Genomic DNA, 26,024 nt, shown 5'->3' with positions numbered 1-26,024 from the left:
CACCTTGTTTGCTTAGTGTCTCCCCTGGCCTTGTCTTTATTTGACCACTTGCTTCTTTAACCTAGGGCTTCTTCTAATTTCAATGGCTTTAAAAACAGTTCATTAACTATTTCGGTAGGTTTAACAAGTTAACAACCCTAAAGTCTTATTGGCTAGTACAATAAAGTGCAACAAACCCATCCTTATTCTTTGTCTCCAAAAAGCCCTTCACTTTATCATCATTCACAATTTCCCTTTTACCTCTTGAACAAGTCCTTCCCCTTTTTTATACCAAATATTCCACAAGTTTGGCACATGAAAATCTAATTTCACAAACCCCCAAATGCAAGCTTCTCTAGGCAAGAGGAATGACATGTCACTCACTTTGCTATTATATACCTCCAATACTCCCATCCTCCCTTAACACACAGACAAGCTTTCCCTTTTTTCACAAACACACCACCTAATCTAATATTAATATCCACATATTCCACTTCATCAGGCATCTGTTCATATAATAAGGAAATATTCGGTAATTTACACATAATTCATTTGTTTACTAAGACCTAGACAATTGCATCTACAATGTGTTTCATATAGCATAATTAAGCAATTCCACTAATTACTTGTGCTAATAACATCCTCACTTTGTCAATTAAACAATGATTACAGTATAATTGGCTTGAATAAAGTAATGGAAACAAACTCAGAAACACAATGAACCCTAACTACACACATAATTGCAATTTTACCATCAACAACCAACAAATTTAAAAATTCAATTGAAAATTACAAAATTTCTCACCTTATGCCAATTGACCAGAGCAAATGTCAAGAAATTTACCAAGCTTCTGGTCCCTAATGAACAACCAAAGATGGCAACTTTCCACACTTATTTCCCCTTCTCCGGTATATGTAAGTACACAACATTAATTATTTTACAGAAAAAACAAAATTAGGGTTTTACTTTAATAATCTTGAGGGTGCGTGTGATAGGAATGATGTCCTTCAAAAAGGTGTATTATTCTGATAGAGGGTTCAAAATTATTAGGAAGATAATTATTTAGTGATGTAAAAGGATTGGCATGCCTAGTTGGAGGCCGCTTTGAAAGGAATTAGTGAGTCGCTAATATGAACATAGACGTCAAAAATCGTGCTGGGAGCGTCGAGACCGAGCTTCTGAAGTCGAGTCGATTTAATAAGACGTCGAGAAGGTAAAAATCAATCAATAAAAAAGTTACCAAAATACCCCTAGCATCGGAATGCCATGGGCAAACCGAATGCTAGGGCCATATGGGCTAGCATGGTAACTAGCATGCGCGCCGCACCAAGCCTAGGATGCTAGAACCGCTAGGGGTGAGCACAGATCAGATAACCTTATATGATAAATCCTATATTTGAAATCCGAATTTGATTTGAAAATTTTCGGATATCCAATTTACGGGTATCCGAAAATTTTGGATCGGATAGCTCGGATATCCACTATCCGATATTTTAAGCACTATTGTTTAAGCAAACTGCACCAGTTCGCTATAAAAAAAAAAAAATTAATGATCAAATAGACAACAAACTTTTAATATCTAATAACTAATTTCACCAATTACAAAACAAATAAATTTTACTCAAATCTACAAACTAATGTCATAAATTATAAAATTCCAAACTAATTGTCATTGAAAATCTAGAGAAGTCAACGATGGTGGACGTGATGGCGGCTGAGGGTGTTCATGACGGTGACGATGGTGGGTACGTTGTGGATGGTAGTGGCTGGAGGAGGGGGGAGCAACGCCGCTAGTCGGTTCGTGGGCAGACAAGCATCTGTCGGAGCAACTAACCAACCGTGACTCTGTGAGTATCGATGGGGGGAATCCAGGAAAGCAGCTGGTGGTTGGTTAGTTGTGGATGACTATATGTTGATTAGAGGTGATCATTTGCGGGCTTGGACGGGAAACAGGCCGGGCCTATACTTCATTTTTTGTCCAACGGGCTAATTGTAGCTAACCCGAGCCCTTTTATGCGGGCTTGATAAATTGTCCAAGCCCGCTCTATTAACGGGCCGGGCTTGCCCACGGGCTCACGGGCCTAAAATATTTGTTTTACATATATCTAACACTAATTATTTTTTTTTATCATTTACATATGTTAATATTATTTCGATTTAGTTATCTTAAAAATTTCTTGATCACTAATGATACTAGAAAAAAACATATTTAACTTGTGACATATGTTAGTGAAAAAAAAAAGGAAAGAATGAACTTATTTAATACAAGTATAATGATTAAATATAAAATTGAAATAAATAGTTGTAGCTAATAATAGGTTAGAGTCCAATATAGTCTCTTTGTATTTATTTTCTAAAATATAGTACATAATCAACTAACTAAAAAATCATTAAACTATTACTTTTTGAAATAAACGGGTCGGGCGGGCTAGCCCACGGTACATATTGTCTTGTCCGTGTCCGCCAATTTATATTAACGGGCCGGGCCTAACCCGCCCAAATTTTCAATTTTTTTCAGAATGGTTGTCCAAGCCCGCTTATTTTGCGGGCCGGGTTGGGCGGGTTTAGCGGGTTGACCGGCCATGAACAACTCTAATGTTGATGGAAGATGAAATAATAATGTTTTTCCTTTGAGATATAAGAGGAGAGATCTTTCAATAAGAATAAAGAGATCTGAGATTCTAAGAGGAGAAAGCAAATGGAAAAGAGAGAGAAGGTAAACAGAAGATAGAGAAACGGTTTGGGGGGAGAGTATTTTCAGAGATAATTAGGGTTGGTTAGCTAGTTTGGGCTTTGGGATTTTGAGAAGTATTAAAAAGCTTCACAAAAAACGTACTCTTATCATTTGTGGTTTTTCCGGATTTCGAATATCGGATATCCGAAATCCAATATTTTGATATCCAATTTTTTCGGATCAAGTATCCGATCCGAAATCAATTTCGGATAGGATATCCATAATTTTAGGATCGAATACGGATTGGATATTCGGATTTTCGGATATTCAAATAGTTTTGCTCAACCCTAGCAGCGCTGGTTGGTGCGTAGCGCAGTGTGCTAGTGCACCAATACTAGCATCGCTGCCAGCTCATGGCTAGCAAGATATGCTAGCGCACACGCACATGTAGCAGGCTAGCAGTGCTAGCAAGCTAGCAACGTGCTAGCGAGCAAGCACTACTAGTAGTGGGGCGCAATGCCTCGCTCAGAAGCCCTTATGCATGCGAGGTATGCTAGGCCGAGGCATCAGCTTGCACCGAGCTAGCGCCCAGCAGGCCCAGCCAAGGTCACCAGGTGCCAGCGAGGCTGCCTTGTCGCCCAAGGCCAAGCCCGCAAGCTAAAAGCAGCTCATAGGGCCTTAGAGAAGAGTTAGGGCGGTTTGGGGAAGCCTAGGGAACAAGGTTTAGGGCCCCCCCCTTGTGGTCTTCACCTACTCTCTCCTTCCTTGTCTGACACTTGTTGATTAATTATTGATTTGCCTTTTTCTTTTGTTTTTGAATTAAAAATAAAATGGAAAAATGATTTTTATTAACTCTCCCACATTGATGGGAGCGTGGAATGTTTGTGGAAATTCTCTATAAATACCCATGTATTGGGATTTCAGAAACACACTTGAGTTTAACTCAATAAGGCATCTCCAAAGTGAGAAAACCTTTAAGTTCGTTAAAACTCAAGTAAGTTTATTTTGGTCTAGCTTAGCTAAACTCTGAGTAGAGACCGAACGGGTCGAGTTGTGGGTGAATTTCCGTTCGAGATCTACGCACGGCGGGACTCGAAGCTTTACAGGTAAGAGCTCGTCAAACGAGCGAAGCGCGCATCATGGGTTATTATTGAAGCTTAAAGGTTTTGATGATGATGAAGAGAAAGTAATAAACTTCAACTACTTAAAATTCTCTAAGGGTTGTGAATAGAATAGGTAAAGTAGACTTTGGAAGTGGAAGAGTAACCTATCTAAGAAGACTCAAGGAGATTCCTAGCAAAGTTATAGAATATAGGAGAAGAGTTCTCTCATAAGAACTATCTAAGTTCCCTAAAAGGAACTTGAAGACGGAAAGTAAAAGTGATTGACTTGGTCTGCGTTGAAGACATCAAGTTCTACAGGACTTGGCCTGTGAGGTTCCAGTTGAGAACTAGAAGTGAAAAGATAGCAAGAACTTAGTCCTGGACTGCGTGAAGCCCAAGCATCCTGGATTACAATAAATTGATGAAGGCAATTTAGTTTTGTTAAGTTTTTATCTTATAGATTTTGTGCAAATATAATTGATAAGTTTACGTGTGAAGATCTATTAGAAATGTGAAAAAAGAGCTTAGCAAGATTAAAATAGGAAAGTTTAAAAAGATAAGTTTTTAAGAAAATATTTTCTAAAACGATTTATTTCTTAAAAATAGATTATCAAAAGATATTATTATTTTGATGATTTAACTTTGATAAGTTTTTCTAAAGAGATTTTTCTCTATTAGATTTACATAAAACCGTGTTTTGAGATTTTGGAAAGATAACAAATTTATCTTTTGAAAACCCGACTATCTATATGAGCAAGTCTTGTATAAATTGTAGAAATCTCATTTTATAATTTTTTTTTATGAGTTTATGCGTGAAGAATTCGAAGTGTTCTTTACTGTGTAAGTTTTCCAAGTCTATATCTTGTCATATTAGTTTCGGTTTTCATGCGTAGTGGCTTACCTTTCATATACTAGAAGTCAACTATTTGTATTGGTTAAGTTCTTGGGTGTGTGATTTATATCTTTGCATACAGTATTGTAGGCTTCAAGGTTCAAGCTGGGTGTAAGAGTGCTCAGGGAGTATGAGTAAATCTAAGTTATGGACTTAGGTTGGGTAGGATAGGGTCCTACAACAAGTTCAGTTTGGAACTTGTGGTGAACTTGTGAGTAATGGTCTAAGTATAATTGGTTGTAACTTGTGTGTTTGCCTTATTATAGTGGATTAGTTTGGCATTGGAAATCCCTTAGAGGGTCGAGGTTTTACTTTTGGTTAGGCCCTGGAAGGTTTCCTCATAAAATATTGTGTGCATTGCAAGTTCCTTTATATTCTGTTTTATATTCCGCAAAAGTAGTCAATATGAACTTACAAAAAATTGATCTCCCTTTTGTAGTGTTCGTCTTAACTAACAACTGGTATTAGAGCACGTTTCTCACGTGTAAGTAGATAACTTTGCTGAGTAAGTTCCTAAGGAGAGATGAATTACAAAGAGAAACTTGAAGAAAGGTATTCTACCCAACGTCCACCTATGTTCAATAAGTTTTATACCTACTAGAAGAACAAGATGGAAATACTCATCAAGGCTAAAAATTACCAGGTTTGGCATATAATTGAATCTGGAGATTTCGAGGTAACCTCAACCAATGAGAAAAAACAAGGTAGTTCCTAAACTTATATCTGATTTTGACAAAGAGGATTATCAAAAACTTGAATTAAATACTTTGGCTATTAAAAACCCCATGAGCATAATCGAATCATAGGATGCAAGTCTGCTAAGCAAATTTGAGATCTACTAGAAGTTACTCATGAAGGTACTATTGAGGTAAAACGTTCCAAAATTGATCTATTGATGTGTAGGTATGAGAGGTTTTAAATGCTGTCTTAGGAGTCCATAGAAGAAATGTGTACAAGATTCAATGATATTATTAATGAAATGAGTTCCCTTGGCAGGCACATTCTTATAGATGAACAGGCCAGAAAGATCTTAAGGAGTCATCCACAAGATGAAGATGGAGATCAAAGGTAACTGTAATGTAGGAATCCAAGGACTTCAAAAATTTCAATATGGAACATCTAGTAGGATCATTGATGACTCATAAACTACACTTAAGTTCCAATGCCGAAAGTTCCAAGAACAAGAGTCTTAATTTAAAAGTACAAGACTTTGAGGAATCTGAAGTTGATGAAGAAGAGATGGCTATGCTGGTAAGAAGATTCAAGAAAATGATGAACATTAGGAATTTTAACAGGAACAAGAAACTTTCAAGTTCCAAAGACACTACCTGTTTTAAGTGTGGCTCTAAAAATCACTACATAAGATACTGTCCACTAAAGGAGAATGACACAGGGAAGTTTAAAGGAAAGGATCAAGCCAAGGAGTCCAAAGCCTATAAGAATTACTTTTCAAAAGAAAATGTGAAGAAAGCTATGATGGCTGCATGAGGAAACTCATATTCTGAAGAAGAAGAAGAAGAAGAAGAAGAAGAAGAAGAAGAAGAAGAAGAAGAAGAAGAAGAAGAAGAAGAAGAAGAAGACCAACCTTTAGAAGAAACGACTCATTTATGCGTTATGGCCAAGACTGATAAAAAGGCCAAATTACATGAATACGAGGCTGAGGTGTGATATTATTCTAATGAATTAAGACATTTCTACAAAGAAAATTTGATACACACAGTGCCAGATATTCAAGAAGATTTAAAGGAACTCCATGAAGCTAAAGCATAAAGTGACAAGGCACTTGAAACTTACAAAGTACACAGTGAATAGATGGACAATATGAAACTTGATATTCAATATAGGTTTTTTAGTCTTTTTGATGATAATGTAAATCTGAAAGACAATCTTGATAGACTAAAACATGAAAACACGCTTTTGAATGTGGAATTGTCTTTATTAAAAATTGGCGAAACACTTCCTAACTCTAAAGTTCCTCTTCTTGATCAGTATCAAAATTTTGAAAAGTTAAAATTAGATTTATAAGTGGAGAAAGAAAATCTTGAGGGGGAAATTTGAAAGAGTTAGGAAGAGTAAACAACCCATTGAGTACAATGTACCTGAATGGATTGTTAATGCCCAAAACAAGAGGAGTGAAGGTTTAGGATATAATAAGAAGTTCTAGAAAGAAAAGGAGTATGTTAACCTACCTAGTAGTATTGTTTTCTATTTCTATGGTAAGACAAGACATAAGCAAGTTAAATGTCCTAAAAAAGAAAAGAGCACTCTAAAGAATGAAAATCATGTTAAACAGATATGGGTTAGGAAAGCTGATTCTACATCTATTACACAGGAACCCAAGAAAACCTGGTTTCCTGACACTAATGTCTGATTCTTCATGCAGGTTCCAGTGAGGGGGAACAACACTTAGTACCTCGACAGTGGTTGGTCTAAGCACATGACTGGAGATAAATCTAGATTTCTCTCACAGGATGCATACTATGGTGGAACTGTAACCTTAGGTGATAAAAAGAAAGGTGATATAATTGCTTTTGGAAAGGTAGGAAGTTCAAGTTCTCATGCTATTGATAATGTATTTTTAGTCAAGGGTAAAGGTGGGCATCATGCCGTGCCAGGCCGCTGCGGGCCGTGCCTGGCCGTACCTGGGGGTGTATAGTATTGGGCCGTGTCGTGCCTGCTTCCCAGTGGGCTGTGCCAATTTTTAGCACACCCCAGCCCACGACACGACCCATGTGCCTAGCCATGCCGGGCCGGGCAGCGAGCCGTTCGATTTTTCAAATTTGTGGTGGCATGTCGGCGAGTTGTGCCACGAGCCGACTGACCGTGTCGCCCGCCGTGTTCGTGTCGTGCCCGTGTCTATTTTTAAAAAGTTTGTTTACAGCACGGTCCATGCCCACCTTTAGTCGAGGGTATCAAACATAAATTAATTGTTAAGTATTTCACAATTTTGTGACAAAAGGTAACTATGTTAGCTTTACCTCTAATTAGTGCAAAATCATCTACAATGACACTTGGAACATTATATTAGAAGGAACTCATAAAGGGAACACATATACTGTGGATCTCAACGAAGTTCCTAACAAAAGTTTGACATGTCTTAGTGTTATTGAGGATGATCCTCTATTTTAAAACAAAAGATTTGGTCATGCAAGCTTTACCTTGCTAGATAAACTAAGATCCAAGGACTTAGTAGAAGGGCTTCCTGGTATTAAGTTCCTATATGATAAAGTATGTCATGCATGTGTAAGAGGTAAATAGACTCCAGTTTCTTTCAAATCAAAGAAGATGGTAAGCACTAAAAGACCCTTGGAACTTGTGAATATGGATTTTTGTGGTCCAATGAGAATCAAAGTAGATGTGGTAAGAGATATGTAATGGTTATTGTTGATGATTACTCAAGGTTCACATGGGTGTTCTTTCTTGTTAGAAAAGATGAAACATTTGATGAGTTTGTTGCATTTGTGAAGAAAGAACATAAAAGAACATAAAAGAACTAGAAGTGAAGAGATAGCAGGAACTTAATCCTGGACTGCGTGAAGCCCAAGCATCCGAGATTATAATAAATCGACGAAGGCAATTTAGTTTTGTATTTTAAGTTTTTATCTTATAGATTTTGTGTAAATATGATTGATAAGTTTACGTGTGAAGATCTATTAGAAACGTGAAAAAGAGCTTGGCAAGCTTAAAATAGGAAAGTTTAAAAAGATAAGTTTTTAAGAAAAGATTTTCTAAAACGATTTATTTCTTAAAAATAGATTATCAAAAGATATTATTATTTTGATGATTTAACTTTGATAAGTTTTTCTAAAGAGATTTTTCTCTATTAGATTTACATAAAACCGTGTTTTGAGATTTTAGTAAAATAACATATTTGTCTTTTGAAAAACCTACTTTCTATACGAGCAAGTCTTGTATAAATTGTAGAAATCTCATTTCATAATTTTTTTTTGAGTTTAAGCGTGAAGAATTCGAAGTGTGCTTTACTGTGTAAGTTTTCCAAGTCTATATCTTGTCATATTGGTTGGGTGCTTGGATGTGTGATTTATATCTTTGCATACAGTATTGTAGGTTCAAGGTTGAAGCTGGGTGTAAGAGTGCTCAGGGAGTACGAGTGAATCTAAGTCATGGACTTAGGTTAGGTAGAATATATAGGGTTCTACTGTGTAGCAAGTTCAGTTTGGAACTTGTGAGTAACAGTCTGAGTATAATAGGTTGTAACTTGTGTGTTTGCCCTATTATAGTGGATTGATTTGGTTTTGGAAATCCTTTAGAGGGTTGAGGTTAGACTTCAAGTTGGGCCCTGGAAGGTTAATTATCACATAATATTTTGTGTGCATTGCAAGTTCTTTTACATTCTGTTTTATATTCAACAAAAGTAGTCAATAAGAGCTCACATACAATTCACTCCCCCTCTTGTAGTGTTCGTCTCAACTAACAGTTATATTGTCTTTTCTACTTATCTTGTTATTTAACTTTTTAATTATATTAATTGTGAGCAGGTCTTGGGCGGGTCGGGTTTTGTTCCGCAAAAAGTCGGACTTTTTGAAACCCAACAGCGGTATCGGAGTCTTGCTCATTTATTTTGGTAACTAATATTTTCAAGGTGTATAAAATGGACTTAATTTCTGGTAGTTGTTGCTAATTAGATTAGTAGCTCGATTTTATTAATTTTAATCTCGTTTTAATTAGAATTTTGGCTTTCGGGCCTAGATTTTCACTCAAGACTAGTGAATTTTTGGTGGAATCAATGTTCTAGAAACATTCTGATCCTTTTAGGATTGTGAAAAAGCAAAATTCTGCCCTAAAATGCCTGTTTCGAGAGATTTTTCATTTTGACGAAAATTTTTAAATCTTTTAAACTTTAAATCTTATTGACATATTAATTGTGATTATGTGTTTGGTTCTTTGCTTTATGCTTCTACAATTTTAGATCACTTTTGAGCATGATTACTATGTAGTATTTGGTGCTTAATGGTTGGCTCAAATTTTCACATAATTGCAAATAAATTGCTTTAAGTGTGAAAAGTTTGTGTTTTTAGGCTCTTAAGTACTAAAGATCTAACCTTTAATTATTTTTGTTGGTTGAAATTTTGTGTTACTAAATTCCATGTTTGATTATTGAACTTTCTTGATTTAATCATTTATTAAGTTTATTAGAATCATAAAGTTTCAAACTTGTGATTGAATTTTAATTAATCTTTATATTGGAAGGTGTAATTTTTCAAAGATTCACAAGTTAAAGTTGGAATTTTTCATTGAATATTTATGTTCATTATTCCAACTCCCTTTTAGTTTTGTCAAATCTCATGATTAATTTATGATGGTTGAATTAATAGTGAGAGTAGCCCTTCATTTTTGTTGCATCAAGATGAACCAAATTTTTATTAAAGAATAGTTCTTGGAATTAATTTGGTTAGTGCACTTGAATGAATTTATTAAGTTGGATTTGTTTTAATTTTTCATTTTGCTCGAAATATTAATTCTAAAATTAATTAAAAATTAAATAAAAATTTCACACGAAAAATCGGGAAATAATCCCAAGGCACTTGCACACTAACCGAAGCACAGTAGCACAAGCATCACTCGGCCAGCTGAGCTGCTCAGCCACCCACATGTGGTTGCCAACGTTGTGTGATGTGCGCATCGGTGCGTGTAGTTCCATGATGTTGCGCACATGAGCAGCAGCTTGGTGCATACTATGCATGCGTAGTGTGTGAGCAAGCTGCTGTCACAGCCTTGGTGTGGTGCGTAGGGCTAGCAGCCACGTCCGTGCTGCCTCGCACCTTGAAGCCCGTATTAAACGCTGCTAGGCTTCCCTCAGGAGCACCTAGCAGTATTTTTTTGGAGTGGTGCAGGCGCGCGCAGTACGCTACATTGTCCGAGCTGCTAGGCAGCCGTGGCTAGCAATGGCGCACGCCTAGCTAGTCTAGGTGCGTGTGCCACTTGCGTCTGATCGGCTCTTTTTTGCGTTTTATTGCCGTTTTAATTATTATATTTATGTTTATTTAATATAATTAAATTTTTGAGGCTAGGCCTCGGTTTTGAGCGGCACTTGCAAATTTTTAATTTGGCAAAATATTGGGTTTACCGGCTTAATTAATCGGAGTAATTAAGTTGGATGCATAATTTAGTGGGAGCTTCGTTATTTATTTGAGCTATTTTTAATCATATAATCAGTTAACAACTTTTACTAGGTTTAAATAGGCGTGTTAATCGGATTAACCACCTAAGTTAGTTACTAGTGTACGCGTATTTATGCATTGTTACTTGTTTTTCATTGTGAAATGCATGGGCCATTCACATATAGTGAATGGATGAATGGAATGTATATTCTCTCACAGGTTTTAAGAAATGACAACTAGTGGGGCCCGATTAGGATAGAAAATACAGACTGCGTTCCGTCACGTATTTTTGTAAATCTAAATACGGTCAACGAACAATTGAGTATTTTTGTACCTTAATATTTAGATTAGTCCTACTCGTAGATACTAGTAATTGCATAATTTTGGTCATGTCTTGAATACGGAGTCTCTTAGAAGACGAAGCCATGAAGTTGCAAATCAAGACCCTTGAAGACTTGAAATTAGCCAAAGAGACTGCCTTGGAGGCGGTCTCTAGCGCAGCGATCTCTTTGGCAAAGAGAATGCTTTATGAAAAGCATTCTCTAGAATGAGAAAGCTAAGACCGTCTCTTTAGGATAAGCAGTCTCAACTTTGCGGAAATTAAGACTGCCTTTATATGAAAAGCGGTCTCTATTTTTAAAAAACTGAGACCGCTTATCTTATTTAGGCAGTCTATTTTTTTAGAAAAGTGAGACCTCTTTTTAACTTAACGGGTCTCTTTGGTCACATTTTAAATAAAAAAATAGCTTATTAGATTTTTAAAATTACAATTCATCAATATTAACATTATATACTACATAATTTTATTCATATTTTTCATGATTAAATACAAAGGAAAAAATTAATTCTTGTACGTATACTCCTCAAAAATTACGTACATATTACATATATCAAAGAAAATTCAATACATGAAAATAAATAAAAAAAAAAATCTGTATATGATGACTTTATTTTCATTAAAACAGTAGAAGAAGCAAATTTTATTACTCAACCCCCTTATCAAAAGAAACAAAGGGAATTGAAGCAGGGAAGGTGGAGTAGTTGAACGCTCATATCCTGCTTATTCCTCTTTAGAACATCAACAAGAGTAAGTCAATCAGACGACACCTTCAGCTTACAAAACCCAGCATCAAAAGCATCTCTTAGGCTAAAAAACATCGCAATCGCTTCTAATACGCTGACACTTCCCACCCAACAAGCGATTTGCCTCCAGTCATCATCACATGAAACTTGAGATTTCTATGTAAAAAAATTTAAAAAGTAGATATTATTATCCAGAAATAAATCAGAATAATTATAAAGGAATGAAAAAAAAAAAGCAAAAAACGAAAATTTAAAAATCAAGATACAAAATAAAATTCGTTTACAATTTTTAAAAAATGATAAATTGTTTAATTTAACTAATGAAATACGAGATCTAAAGTAAAAGTTGTTTAAAATGATGAATGAACAAAAAATTAAAGCAAGAAAAAAAAACTAATTTTAAAACAAGCTAAAGAACAATTAATCAGGAAAATCTCTAAAAGAAATTTATAAAACAATAATTATCGAAATTGAAGATGATAATAGAAATATAAAATAAAATGCGAACTTAACAATGACGAAAAATACTTATCTGACTATGATAGATGTTTTCAAAACAAAAATTTCATACAAAAATGGCGAAAATTGGTTTTGAAACGAAAAGATTAACAAGCAAAATAAACAAACAATAATCTATTACCATGGCTAAATGAAAAATCGAAGAACTTTTTGATTTTTTAACAAAAAAAAAGTTAAAAAAAATTATTATAAGAAATTCAGACTTTTAATTAAGAAAATATGAAAAAAAAAATGAACATCAAATAACTAGAACTCAAATATCTACTCAAATAAACTTATAGATAACTAAAAATAAAAGGGAAAAAACCCCTATTTTTTACACCACATCTAAGAGAAAAATAAAAAAATAAATAAAAAGGGGGATCAAGGAACTCTTACCGATCAAGGAATCGAAGAGCTTAATTTCCATAATAATTTTGCTCTCTTTCTTTTGCCATTCCTCTTTCCTTTTCTTTGTTAATGGATGCTGCTCGAATTAAATCATATCGCTGCTATTTGGCTTGAAGGAAATGATATGGTTAGGGTTTGAAGGAGAAGAGAGAAAGACACAAGAGTAGAAGAGAAAGGAAATGAGAAGGGTCGGGGTAACTTGGGAGTGAAGAGGAGAGAGGAGTTAAAAAGAGAAAAAGTGAGTGGCGGACGTGGAACCTCAAAAACAAGAAATCCGTCTTTAATTTTAAGAGGTCTATCTATCAAAAACAAGAGACCGGTTTTCTCAATAGGCGGTCTCTGGTTTATTTTTGATAAATCAATTTTTTTTCAAAAAATCACAAGAGACCCGTCGTCTTAAATAACCGGTCTCTCGAATATTTTTACCACTCCAACCAATAAAGTTAGAGACCCGTTATTAATAATAAACGGTCTCTTGGATCAAAGAGATTGCTTATGTAGATAACAGGTCTTATATATTGGGTCTCTTTGGCCAATTTTGTAGTAGTGTACTCAAGGGGTCATGCTAGTTGCCAAATGCATCATTTACTTATGTTTTCGATATATATTTATGCTTATATATATGAATGATATGTTTAGGATTTCGAATGTTGTGATGATTAATTAAGTTCACTTAGATCAACCAACAAAGAAACCCTGGTTCCCTAAAATTTTGAGTAAAATTTGCCATTCCAAAACAACACTTACCGAACTATTGAGAATAGTGAAGGGCTACGCCAAAGCGAGGCATTACTAATTTCCTAGGAACATAAGGTTTGGTGATAGCTTTGCCAAAGAAAGACATCAGAATACATGTTGGTTTTGGTTAGACTCAACGATATATGTGATGAAGTCCTAACATATCGTGGCAAAATAGATAAATTGTTACAAGAGCATTAGATGCGATGATTTATCTAATTGAGATTGGCTTGGAGCCATTAGCAAAGAATTACTTACCTTAGAGTAATGAGTGTTAAGACAAGCCAAAGCATTCTTAACTACTCATTGATTCTTTGGATCTTGGAACCGACTTATTCTCATCAACTAGGGATAAATTTAATGTGTGAATAAGTTTGAAATATATATGCATGAATTCAATCTCATTTAGTATTATGAAAGGTTTTCATTTCAAATTCTTTCAATTGTAGAACCATGTCTTCAACTAATGTCTAAAAAAAACTATATGAGCCCAGAACTCCTAGAGAAATTGGCATTTTGTCTCAATTTGACCAATTTCAAGGAATGGGAAGAAGAACTCCGGAAAACTCTTTGGAATTGTTCCATGGAGTACATTCTTAACACTCCCATTCCAAGCTTCTTTGAAAAGGGAATAATTAGTGATGTGTCTATTTTATACAATATTTTACCCCCGTCCCTTGGTCATAATTAGTAGTGTTTTTGGCTCTTTAGAGCCACTTTTATTACTAATTGGTGTTTTCTAGTGTTTTCGTAGATTTGGTTGAATTTTGCAGGGATTTATGCTTTTGGAGTATTTTCCCGAGATATTTTGGAGTAATCACGAACATTGAAGAAGCACGACCAGATTTTATAGCCCAGGGCCGGTTAGAGCCATCAAACCGGTGATTAAGGGTTCGGTATAGGTGATACCGGGGCATTTGGACCGAGTATTCAAGACCGGAAGAGGAAACCCAGATTGGCCCGAAGAATTGGAGCCCAATCGTAGTCCAAATAGTGGCCCAAATGAGCCGCCCGGCCAAAGAGGCTGGGGCCCGGAGGCGCGCTCGGCCGGGCGGAAAAAGCTTAGGCTGGCGCCCGGTGACGCGCCCTGCCGGCGCGAGATTATTATTATGAGCAAAAAGGCGCGCCCGATCGGGCGGTGCCTCGCCCGATCGGGCGCGTGTATTTCATAGGAGACGATTAGCGTCGTTTTAATTTGTTTTAGTTTAGGATTTTGTACGGAGTATAAATACTCCTCCGTAATACGATTTTAGCATCCCTTCTTCTCTCTTTTTGCACTTTCTTTACTCTCTTAATTGTTCTCTTAGATTTCTTTTCTCTAAAACCTTTGTTCTTAATTCTACTCTTAATTCCAGATTTATTTTGGTAACGATTTCTCTTCTCTTAATCTTAGTTATTTACTTTATTCTTTTTATCATGTCTTGCTTTATTACTTTGATTAGTTTAATTTCTGCTATGTGTGAGTAGTTTTATTTATAGGGTTTATGGGGATCCATAAATAATATGAAGGGGTAATTTATTGTTGTCGATTGTCAATGCTAGATTAATTTAATTTCCTATTGATTGATTTAATGCTCTGTGACTAGATTTGCGCAGATCTTTTATGCATGAGTTTAACAATATTAATTCAAGATTCGACAGATGAGAATTGATGTTTAGGTCTAGTTTCAATAGGCAGGTTAATTTATAAATGGTTAAGTCGAGATTCGAGAGATGAGATTTAATACCGGTAAATTAATTATGTGATTGTAATACAAAGCGAAAGCCCTTTACAATCTGGTTAATTGATGCATTGATGATTGACTATTATTGATTATTAATATTGCATGATAATTTCTTATTGAATTGTGTTAACGTTTTACAATTGTGGCTTGTAAAAGTATAGCAATATTGAATTGATGAATCGAGCAGATGTTGATTTGATATTAAAGGCTATTTTCAATAAGAACTTAGATCTAGTAAATTGCGAGAGCCTGTTAGATCTATGTTGATTAATTAATTGCGAGAGCCTATTAATCATGTTACTTATGCAATGTCAATGATTGATTACTATGTTTTACCCTGGAATATTATTTATGGGTGAACCTATGCCCTAGATCCTTTTATATATTGTTTTCTCCTTATTCTTAATCTCCGTAGTTTAGTTTCATACTCAAATATAAATATTGGTTACTTCATAATCTAGAATATTTTTGTTAATTAGGAATAGAAAGACCTGTTTCCATGTGGAGATCGACCCTACTTCCCTATCTGCTTTAGTTAGAGGACTTGGGAATTACTTTTGATTAGGGGATACGACTTTACCTTGTCAAAATTTGGCGCCGTTGCCGGGGAAACGGTTTTATTTTTATTTCTGATTATTTTTATAGTCTAGATTATTTCCCTTTTGTCTCAGAGAGCGTTAGTTCTCTGAGACAAATCTCACATTTGCTTCTAGTTTTTGTTTATGCCCAGGTGTTCCAGATCAGGGTACATCCCATTTGATCCATAGATCGAACGTTCCTTCCATAGACAGAAAAATTTCTACAAGCAAATCCTGGCGGATTCTGGTGATAATAACAATAATCACCGCGATCCTCCAACTGGTTCTAGCGATTCTCAGACATCATCAGACGCAGAATCAGAGATGACGGCTCCAAAGAAGCTTAGTGATTATTCACAACCAAAGCTTACGGATTTTCCACATCTCACCCCTACTCTGGCTCTTAATGGGGTTCAATTTGGAACCTCAATTTATAACGATGATAGAGAGGAAGCAATTCAGTGGAGCCAAGGGTGAAGACCCGAATCTTCACATTGGCGACTATTGTCAATATTGTAACACTATCAGGCAAGCCGAGGTCACTCAAGACCAAATCAGGGAGATTCTCTTTCCCTTCTCATTAACTGGAAAAGCTAAATTGTGGTTTAATGGCTTAAATAGAACTACACTTGGTATAACTGACTGGGAAACTCTTGTTTTGAATTTCTATAACAAGTATTATCCTGCAGAGAGAACAGCCGTACTACGAAGTGCGATCCAGAACTTTGCCCAAGAAGCCGATGAATCTTTATATGAGGCTTGGGAGAGGTTCAAGGATTTACAAAGAGATTTCCCTCACCATAATTTAGCACAATGACAGTTAATCCAAGCCTTTTATAATGACCTTGGAAATTCTTCTCGAATAATTTTAGACTATGCAGCTAGTGGGAGGTTCATGAATCTTGATGTTGAAGATGCAGGTCAGGTTATTGAAGACATGGCGATGCACAATTCCCAATATGGGAATCCTAGAGGATTTGCTAACAAGGGGAAGCATAGTGTCGACTCTGTATCCTTTTTACAAGCTCAACTAACCTCTATTTGCTAAAAATTAGATTATCTGAGCAATGCTAATGTAGCTAATGTTTCTGCGATTAATAATAATCCTAATGAGGCTTTCTGTGAAAATTGTGGTATTGTAGGTCATTGGGAGCAAGATTGCAGGAGTTCCGTGGAGCAAGTTAATGCCTTCCAAGCTTATTGGCAGAATAACCCATACTCCAACACCTACAATCCTGGGTATCGAAATCATCCATACCTTTCCTACCGGAGCACTAATGTTCAAAATCCACCACCACAAGAACCACAGGCGCCACAGCAGCAGAAATATTATCATCCCAATGCTAGCCAGAAGAACCAACCACAACAAACCTCCTCATCTTCCGACCCTTCTCTGGCGGAAATTAGAGCAATGTTGGTTAATATGCAAAAGCACATGGAGAGTAGAGATGCGACAATTGATCAAATTCTAGCGCATAATAAAATTGTAGATAATCAAATTGCGCAACTCTTCGCTACTCTACAAGCCCGCCAACAAGGAGCTCTGCCGGAGCAGCCAACCCGACCTACGGATAGAGCATTTGCAATTACTTTCAGGAGTGGTTCAAACTATGAAGGGCCCTCTATGCCTAGAGTTGATGAACCTGTTTTATTAAATAATGCTAATATTGATTCCATTAAACCAAACAATGTAGTTGATAGCCCTGCAGGGCTAAAGGATAATACTAACATATCTAATTCTACATTGCAGGGTACAACTCCAGAGAAGGTGGCTACTCCAGACAAGAGTAATAATGCTCCAAAGCCAATTATCAAACTTCCATTCCCCAATCGTCAATTGAAGACAAACTTGGATAAGCAGTTTGGTAAGTTCCTGGAGGTGGTAAAAGATTTGAAGGTAACAGTTCCCTTTACTGAATTGATCACACAAATCCCCTCGTATGCAAAATTTATGAAAGAAATATTGACGAGAAAAAGGTCTATTAGTGAGGTAGAGACAGTAGCTTTCACTGCAGAGTATAGTGTCGTACTTCAAAATAAGTCTCCACCTAAATTAAAAGATCCGGGTAGTTTTTCTATCCCTTGTCATATTGGCAATCTCTTGATTGATAATGCATTATGTGATTTGGGTGCTAGTGTTAGCGTCATGCCATTATCTGTGTGTTCTTAGTTGAATATGGGTAAATTAAAAGCTACCAATATAACTCTACAAATGGCCGACCGTTCTTTCAAATAGCCCTTAGGTGTTTTAGAGGATGTCCCCGTTAGAGTAGGTAAATTTTATATACCTGTAGATTTTGTTGTTCTTGATATGGCTGAGGATATGCAAACCCCAATTATTTTGGGTAGACCATTTCTTAACACTGCAGGAGCAGTCATAGATGTAAGAAGTGGTAAGTTAACATTATCAGTAGGGGATGATAAAGTTGTTTTTAATCTAAATAATGCCCCTAAAAGCTCCATGACTGAGGAGAAATGTTTCAGTGTTAATGTGGTTGTAAATTGTTCTAACAAGCCCCAAGATCTTGAAAAAGATCTCTTGGAGGCGGTATCTTGTGTTGCATCCTTTTCAGATGAGATAGACAAATGGCAGAAAGAAGTTGATGCAATAGAAAGAGCACTCTACAATGTTGGTCTTGGTTTCGAGGATGAACAGGTGGAACCGATCGAGCAAGTTGTGCGAATCGAGCCTACGGTAAGTGTTCCGTCAGATCGAGTTGCAAGTGTTGCATGCAAGGAAAATTTGAAGCAATCCTCGATCAAAGAAGGATCTTTAGTGCGTAGCATTGAAGATCCACCATTCCAAGTCAAGGAGGATCCACCAGATAAGGTGATTTGGCGTCCCATAGTGTATGTTAGGAAGCCGCATCGCAGCCTGAACACCGCTAGACCGGGTGAGAAACCACCCGATCAAGAGTTAGACCAAGGGTCCTAGATATTGTACTTGGTAAGAAGATTGTGCGAGACCTAGATAAACCAGCGCTTTGCGGGAGGCAACCCGTATTTTTAATGTTTTTTAGACTAGTTTTTATTTCCTTTTTCCTTATGAGAGGAGAGATGAGGGAATTTAATGAGTCTTATGAGTGTTTGTACAGGTTTGAAGAAAAGAGTTAGCCAAATTTTGGAGATAAGAAGAAGAATGATAATTGGACGATTTAGTCTCGGGCCCGATCAGGCGAAGCTCGCCCGACCGGGCGCGAGAGCAAGGTCTAAAAATAGAGTAATTTCGCCAGACCGGGCGAGTGGCGCCCGACCGGGCGCGAAACTTGTCGTTTACGGACTAAATTGTCCGCCTGATCGAGCAAGCCTCACGCCGATCGGGCGCGAGAAGGGTGAAATTTTAGAGCTACAGATCGCCCGATCGGGCGAACGGCGCCCGACTGGGCGCGAGACCAGGAGAAATTTGGTAATATAGATCGCCCGACCGGGCGAACGGCGCCCGACCAGGCGCGAGAATTGGTCAAAATCGGATTGAAAGATCGCCCGACCGGGCGAACTCCGCCGGACCGGGCGCGAGAGCCAGCCCAATATTCATGATTAGATCGCCCGACCGGGCGAGCTGGTGCCCGACCGGGCGCGAGCCTTACCCGTGCCTTTCTCTTCTTCTTTCTTCACCTTTTCTCATTCCTTCTTCTTTCTCTATTACTTTCTCTCTCTAAAACTCAAATTCTCTCTACCTTCTCTCTAAGATTTCTCCTCCATTTCTTACCCAAATTCAAAACTCTTTACATATTTGTGATCCTCTCTTCATCCTCTACACTTTCATATAAAAATTCTACAGATTTAATTCAATAAATTTTCAAACCCATTTCCTAACATGGCTTCAAAGAGGGCTAGGTCCATTTTCGGTAGGAGCTCCAGTTCGAGGGAGGAATACGACCCGGACTTGCAACTCCCGTACTGGCCGACGATCCGGATTGTGAGCCGAGAGCAAAAGGAACGGCTAGAGTACTTAATCGGTCGTGAGGTAATTCCTTCTCGGTGGTTATACCGCCCTACCCTAGAATCATTTGGTTTGTATGATTTTGTAAAACGATTTTTGAATGACATTGGCATGAGAAAATTTGTTGATATGCACTATCCTACATACCGAGAACTTACTTGTGAATTCCTGTCCACTTTCCATGTTGTTAGTAGTAGAAATGGGCCAAATTTATTTTTCAGGTTAAACAATAGAAATATTAGTTTAACTTTTGTAGAATTTTGTAAAATATTTGAATTAAATTCTTAATTATCTCAACAGTGGCATGTGGACTATAAAGTGGGTGACTTATATTATGCTTTGACTGGTTTGCCTACCCCTGACCCCCAACATGCTAGTACCAAACCTATTCACCACCCTGTCCCAAAAATCTGGCAAAGATTTGCGGGTTTGTGTTTTTTAGGTAGGGTCGAGCCCCATAATGCTCAATCTAACGAACTAGCTGTCATAGGACACTATGTGTACGGGTACGGGAAATTGAACATAGGTAGGTTTATAGTTCACCATTTGAGTAGGCATGCCACAGCCAGCACCACTTCCAAGACCCCTATCCGTTTAGGTGGCCTTATCACTCGAATAGCAGTGAAAAAGGTCGGTTTTGTAGTAGATGGACCCCACCAGCTGACCAACTGTGGAACAGATACCTATATGACCGCTAGGTATTTTGAGGATGTGGGGTGGGTTAGACCGGATAGCAAGTAGACACCCTTTTGGTGTATTCGGACTGGGAGCGAGCAACCTTTGCCCATTTTTCCCCTACCCAGTCCTGACTTGACCGCCTTTCCCCCAGGGCAACCTTCTTACACCTATGATGTTTTAGTTGCCAACGCTCGGGGGCAGGCACCACCACCACCAGTTCCACCACCCCAGCCTCAGCCCGAGGTGGCTTTCTTTCCACCTCGTATGTCCCACTCCGTCCCTCATGTTGACTCTGACCTAGTTTGGGATCTTCAGAGTATAGGTCAGGCCCTAGGACGTATTGAGCATTCCCATACTGACCTTAGGAGGATGGAGGCTCCTTAGACCAGAGGTTAGGGTACCTAGAGTGAAACCAGGGTAGAGCCCTCTACCCTATGTACGATGATTATGCTCGTCAGGGCAACATTCCCGACGACGCTATTCACCCTGACTGGTTTCAGCCTCCACCCCAGGGATACGATAGGGATCCCACTGCCCGTGGTATTTACACTGACTATTCTTCTTTCTTCGGGTACGGCCAGGACATTCCTTTTGGGGGACCGGCGGGGGGAGGGAGTTTTCACGCTGATTATTTTGGTGGTAGCTCTTCTGGTGCAGGTGGCAGTGGAGGTGCTGGTTTCGGCTCGATGGATGAGGATGATCAGGACTAGATATGCTGGGCTAGTTCCCGAGCCAATGAGGACATTGTCTGATTCTGGCTTGGGGGAGATTTTGGTTTAGTATATTTCTTTTTCTCTTTTCTTTTATTTTTGGTGTGTTTTCTTAGGTTAGATTTCTGCTTTCTAGGTTAGTTTTTATTGCTTTCTTATATATATAAAAATACAAAAAAAATTCAAAAATAAAAAAAATTCAAAAATACGTTCCAATGAATTGTAAATTATGCTTCCCTGTGCCCCTACTTGAGAATATTGTTTTGATTCTTGGTATTTGATGATAAGCATTGTGGATAAGTTGATCATGATTTGGTGTTTGATTGCCTTGAAACCTTAACATGCGTCAATTTTGTCCAACTTCTTGTGAATATAGTGCTTGACTAGTTGATTTGGTAAGGAATGTGTGATAGTTCCATAGTTCCTGGTATGTCAATGAATTTGAGTATTGATTTGCAACTATTAGTAATATTTATATGATTCATTATTATGCACATTGTGGAGGACGAAGGCATTTGGTCTTTTAGGTAGCCTCCAGATATTGTAGATACATTTGTTCCCTTCTTGCTACCCATGTTGTTGCCTTGACTTTTTGTTGTTTATTAGCCGCATTACAAGCATATTTTGCCCCATTGGTTACTAGTCCCAAGCTTGGCTTGGGGGAGCTATTAGTGAGTGAGGTGAGGGAGTTTGTAGTGTGCTTATTATTTGCACAATATGGGTGGGATTTGAGAAGTTGTTTTGTTGTTGATCATGTTTATTTTTGATGAGTTTGAGAGTTATATTTTCTTGAAAAAATAAAGCATAATATTATGAAATAACAAAAAAAGAGAGAAGTTCAAGAAAAAAAAAAGTGAAAAAATAAGTGAACTTCAAAAGAAAAAAAAATGTTCAAATGTTCTAGTTGGAGGTTGATCAAAGAAAAAAATAATTTTGAGCCTCAATGAAAAATTCAAGTTTGGAAAATAAAGTTTGTTTATTCACTCTACTTCATTATTACATCTTATGAGTGAAATTGTAAGAAGTTGGGTTTATTCATTATGATTGGAGTATATTTGGTTGATGTTGGAATTGGTTATGTAGGAGATGTATGATCATTAGTTATTTTGATCATGGGTTTTATTAGGATATGGCTCCTTTAAGCATAGCTTTTCTCTCACTTATTCCCAAATTTATCCTACCCTTTACCCTAGCCTTACATTACAAGCTTTAAAGACCTTCTGACCTTTGTGCATAGAATTGTATGAATGTGAAAGTGTTGTTTATCAATGCAAGTTATGATTTGACATATTTCGAGTCGACTAGTAGGATTGAGCGTTCATTGTTTTATACACACGAGAGTGTGAGTTGGGAGGGCATTGTTCACATAAAGGGGGTTGGATGGAGAGCGATCGAGTACATCTTTTACTCGCCACATAAATGAGAGTTGAGTGTGTGAGCACTAGTCTTGAATTCTATATGCTCTTGTGGTTTGCTCTATTTGACAATTATTAGGGAAGATTGGTAATTGGATGGATTTGATTGGTTGACTTTGAAGCATGTTTATTTGATTTACCCTGGATCATTTGTGCTTGATTTTTACTTTTTGGGGTGAAGCATATTTATTGATTCATTGATGAGATCTTTGCTTAGGGACAAGCAAAGGTTTGGCTTGGGGGAGTTTGATGTGTCTATTTTATACAATATTTTACCCCCGTCCCTTGGTCATAATTAGTAGTTTTTTTGGCTCTTTAGAGCCACTTTTATTACTAATTGGTGTTTTCTAGTGTTTTCGTAGATTTGGTTGACTTTTGAAGGGATTTGTGCTTTTGGAGTATTTTCCCGAGATATTTTGGAGTAATCACGAACATTGAAGAAGCACGACCAGATTTTATAGCCCAGGGCCGGTTAGAGCCATCGAACCGGTGATTAAGGGTTCGGTATAGGTGATACCGGGGCATTTGGACCGAGTATTCAAGACCGGAAGAGGAAACCCAGATTGGCCCGAAGAATTGGAGCCCAATCGTAGTCCAAATAGTGGCCAAAATGAGCCGCCCGGCCAAAGAGGCTGGCGCCCAGAGGCGCGCCCGGCCGGGCGGGAGAAGCTTAGGCTGGCGCCCGGTGACGCGCCCGGCCGGGCGCGAGATTATTATTATGAGCAAAAAGGCGCGCCCAATCAGGCGGTGCCTCGCCCGATCGGGCGCGTGTATTTCTTAGGAGACGATTAGCGTCGTTTTAATTTGTTTTAGTTTAGGATTTTGTACGGAGTATAATACTCCTCCGTAATACGATTTTAGCATCCCTTCTTCTCTCTTTTTGCACTTTCTTTACTCTCTTAATTGTTCTCTTAGATTTCTTTTCTCTAAAACCTTTGTTCTTAATTCTACTCTTAATTCCAGATTTATTTTGGTAACGATTTCTCTTCTCTTAATCTTAGTTATTTACTTTATTCTTTTTATCATGTCTTGCTTTATTACTTTGATTAGTTTAATTTCTGCTATGTGTGAGTAGTTTTATTTCTAGGGTTTATGGGGATCCATAAATAATATGAAGGGGTAATTTATTGTTGTCGATTGTCAATGCTAGATTAATTTAATTTCCTATTGATTGATTTAATTTTCTGTGACTAGATTTGCGCAGATCTTTTATGCATGAGTTTAACAATATTAATTCAAGATTCGACAGATGAGAATTGATGTTTAGGTCTAGTTTCAATAGGCAGGTTAATTTATAAATGGTTAAGTCGAGATTCGAGAGATGAGATTTAATACCGGTAAATTAATTATGTGATTGTAATACGTAGCGAAAGCCCGTTACAATCTGGTTAATTGATGCATTGATGATTGACTATTATTGATTATTAATATTGTATGATAATTTCTTATTGAATTGTGTTAACGTTTTACAATTGCGGCTTGTAAATGTATAGCAATATTGAATTGATGAATCGAGCAGATGTTGATTTGATATTAAAGGCTATTTTCAATAAGAACTTAGATCTAGTAAATTGCGAGAGCATGTTAGATCTATGTTGATTAATAAATTGCGAGAGCCTGTTAATCATGTTACTTATGCAATGTCAATGATTGATTACTATGTTTTACCCTGGAATATTATTTATTGGTGAACCTATGACCTAGATCCTTTTATATATTGTTTTCTCCTTATTCTTAATCTCCGTGGTTTAGTTTCATACTCAAATATAAATATTGGTTACTTCATAATCTAGATTATTTTCGTTAATTAGGAATAGAAAGACTTGTTTCCCTGTGGAGATCGACCCTACTTCCCTATCTGCTTTAGTTAGAGGACTTAGGAATTACTTTTGATTAGGGGATACGACTTTACCTTGTCAATTAGTGATGAGGCTCATGAGACTTGGTCCTTGGATTGTGACAAGGTCACACTTTTGATGAGGAATTCCCTTCCACATGATTGGAAATGGAGATTCACCTCATACCTTCCAGACATACTTCTTAACAGTCTTAAGGAGCTTGTCACTATGTCTTCCTAGAGAAGGGACTTGAATGTCCCTAACTTAACCAAGTCGTTTATGAACATAAAGATCAAGATCCCGGAGGAAGGTTACCTTGCTAAGGAAATGCTCGAAGTGTGGAACAAGGTCTACAATGCTAGGCTTAGAATTGGAATGCCTCTTCAACCTCATGTGCTTCGAATGACAAGGCTTTTCAAGCACTTGCAGCTCATTAGGAAGCGAGTAGAGGATGAACAAGTGGCTCACATGCTACTAAGCTCACTCCACTCAAGCTATGTTGTATTGAAAATGCATTTGACGGCTGTAGACACCCATTTGTGTCTCCCTAAAACCAAACCCAGTGATGAGTGCCTTTCACGTCGAATCATAATCGAATGAAACGAAAGTGTGGAAAGGTCTAGTGTTGCGGAAAGTTTTATTTCTTTTCTATTCTCTCTGTTTTTGAAAACTTTATTTTGAGAAAACAGCCAATCCAGTTTGGTTGATCCATAATATGGGTCCAATAGTGGTGTAGTTGGATGGGGCTTGCAAAGACCTTTCCAACGATATATTATAAGCCCAATTCCGATGAATATTGAGGAAATTATGGCCAATTTACTAAACTGGGCCCGGTTTGAGTTTTAAGTACGGCCCAATGATCTAGGGGAGGGCCTAATATGATTTATCATTCCTAATGCAATTAGGAATGGTTTTAGTCTTCTAGAACATTCTAGAAGGTCTTATCATTCTTAATTCAATTAGGACTCTTCAGAGTTTTAATTAGATCAAATAGCATTTTCGACTGAAATTATATTATTTTATCTTCCAGTACGGTAAAATTATCAGATTTTCGAAAACGCGTTGAAATCCGAATTGACGTCCAACCCCAGGCCTTGGCTGTTCTCGGGTGGTCGCATCGTCATCAAGAGCCGCTGCCAGCGTCGAGCGGCGAATCCCTCTAGCGCTGAACTGAGTCGTCTCGACCTCAGCTCGGGCTCGAACAGCAATTGGCCCCAACAACTCCTCGACCTCTGGAGAAAAGACGTCGATACCGCCGTCGAATGGCAGCGGCACAGAAGTAAACTCCAGTCCTGTGATGAGACTGAAGTCTGTAGGAGTGACCATCATCTCGCCCCATGGAAAATGAAAAGTGTTCGTGGTGTCCCAGAAGAACTCCACCAGAGCACGTACTACGTGGTGACCCCCGCTGGAGGCAGCCATAGCCTCGGAGGTCTCAAGCAAGGCATCCAGTCCGCAAGACTCCCATAGGAGTCTCGTCTCTCGATCTCTGGCGATGTGCATCCTATACAAATCGCCTAGACCATCACAGCCAGAGCCGTGATGCCGTGTCCTCCCAGGCTCGCTTCCCCGTCTCACCCTCTCAGAAATGTGGTGGACAGGGGCAAAGAACAAGGTCTGCTCATCCCACTCTGGGA

At 37.7% G+C, this 26,024-nt stretch overlaps 1 protein-coding gene and 1 non-coding gene across 2 annotated transcripts in view; one reads left to right on the top strand and one right to left on the bottom strand.

Moving 5' to 3' along the window:
- LOC145640304 (uncharacterized) overlaps positions 1-26,024 on the top strand; it is a 131,815-nt gene that overhangs the window by 61,212 nt on the left and 44,579 nt on the right. The gene's annotated exons all lie outside the window — the stretch shown is intronic.
- On the bottom strand, positions 16,504-16,610 carry LOC145641143 (small nucleolar RNA R71). The gene has a single exon (XR_014115209.1). It is a non-coding gene; the product is annotated as a small nucleolar RNA R71 (small nucleolar RNA).

This window comes from Chenopodium album, chromosome 7 (assembly GCF_948465745.1).
Source record: "Chenopodium album chromosome 7, dcCheAlbu1.1, whole genome shotgun sequence".
Classification (NCBI taxonomy): Eukaryota; Viridiplantae; Streptophyta; class Magnoliopsida; order Caryophyllales; family Amaranthaceae; genus Chenopodium; species Chenopodium album.
The sequence above is the reverse complement of the archived record's forward strand: the minus strand, read 5'-3'. Positions and strand labels throughout refer to the sequence as shown.